Genomic DNA, 1,892 nt, shown 5'->3' with positions numbered 1-1,892 from the left:
TCAGGAATTGACCTCCAGTTCCACCCCCTTGCACACTTTCCACCTGCGCCGGAATCTAAAATACAACCTTTGACACTTTCAAGGCTGGATAGCTTATTGTCCCCTCACAGACACTCCAGAACTGGTTACTCCGAAGCCCCCACTCTGTCCCCTCCTCCAGTTTGTGCACGTTTCATTTTAAGCCCCTGGGTTGTTTTTTTTTTTTTTCCTTTTTGTTTGTTCGTTTGTTTGTTTGTTTTCAGTACCTAACCCCCTGCACACCCATCGCTAGTCGCCCGCTCCCCACTGTTCACGTGAGCATCGTACTAGCCTTTGACACATTCGCTGAGCCACCACGACCTGATCTCTTTGTTGGGGTCCCCTTTTATGCACAAGTGCTCTCTTGCACAGAAAGCACATGCCTCGTGGGTCCCACCGCCCCCCTCCCACCTCACCTCACCGAGCACGCTCCCAGAGTTAAGACTATCCCCCCACCCCGCCCCGACCTGGAGGACCCCTTCCCTATAGGCACAGACAGAAGCCTCTCACCGGATCAGAACCCGGAACGAATGATTTGGGAGCGCTGGGAGGAAGCAGCCAGTGTCACTGCCAAGGCTGGGATGAGGACCTGGGCTGGGGGGAGGGCAGGACCCTCACAGGAGGCAGGGTCAGTATTGAGGCCAGGAGGCTGTTCCTGCATGTGGATGCAGCAGGGAAATAGGACTTAGGGACTGGAGAAGCCTTCGGCCATGACTCCAGGATTCGGTGGGAGGAGGGGATTGGGGACTCCAATTCCTGGAGCCTGAGGGAAGAAGGGCCTGGGATCTGGCATTCCTGGGTCCTAAGAAGGAGGGCACTAGAGGCCCGGGCCCCTGGGTCTATGACAGTGGAGAAAGGGGGTGAAGGGCTGGACCTCAATACTCTGAGAGGACGAGGATCTAACATCCTGGATTGTCAAAAGGGGAAAAGGACCCAGTAGGTCCCGGCAAAAAGCAAGGGTTTCGGTCATCTGCATTCGAGAACGGAATGGGTGGGTGTCAGCCACAGTGGTCTGTGGGGAAGGGACTGGGATCAGAGAGGGGACAGAAGAGTTAAAGTGGGTCTCTCCATCTCCACCCCAGGAGCTCCTCACCAGGGGGGCTCGGCGCAGCTGTGCTCCGGAGCAGGTCGAGTCCCGCGTTCTAGGCTGGAGGCGGTAGGCCCCGCCCCACCAGCCTGGAACTGCCTGGGATCCCCCTTTTTGGAGAGTGCCGGGAGCCCATGAAACAGGACGGGGGTGGAGGGGGAGGCAGGAGCCCCGCCTGCGACCCTGAGAAGGGGAGGAGGCTCGGGCTGGGAGGGACTGGGGCGGGGCGGACGTCGGGGTTCCCTGGCTCGCCCCACCTCAGCAGCCCGGGGCTGCGGGGTCGGGCGGGGCGGGGCGGGGCGGTGGCGAGGACTGACAGAAGCAGGTGTCGGGAGAGTGGCGCCGGGTGAGCAGCAGGGGCAGGTGGTCGCGTCCCGACCCTAGAGGCAGGTGCCACCTGTCGTTTACTTTTTCCCTGACGCAGCAGCAGGAGTCGGATTCAGGGGAGTGCAAAGTTCAAACTGGAGCCCCGGACTCCTGGGTCTGAGGAAGGAGGGGGCTCGGGACCTGAATTCCGGGGTTTGAAGGAAAGGGGGCGGGGCCCGGACTCCTGGGTCTGAGGGAGAAGCGGGTCGGGGGCCCAGGCTCCGGATACTGGGAATAGGGACCAGAGGCGTTGGGACTCCGCAGTGTGTCTGACAGGCAGAAAGATCCAGAAGGGGGCGGGGAACCCAGACTCCTGGGTCTGAGGGAGGAGGGGCTGGAGTATGAACTTCGGGGATCAAAACGAGAAGGTGGCTGGTTCCCACTGGCAGGACTGAGCGCCGGGTATTCGGCCCAGCAAGCT

This window comes from Pteropus vampyrus, unplaced genomic scaffold (genome assembly GCF_000151845.1).
Source record: "Pteropus vampyrus isolate Shadow unplaced genomic scaffold, Pvam_2.0 Scaffold250, whole genome shotgun sequence".
Classification (NCBI taxonomy): domain Eukaryota; kingdom Metazoa; phylum Chordata; class Mammalia; order Chiroptera; family Pteropodidae; genus Pteropus; species Pteropus vampyrus.
Note: the sequence above shows the minus strand (reverse complement) of the source record.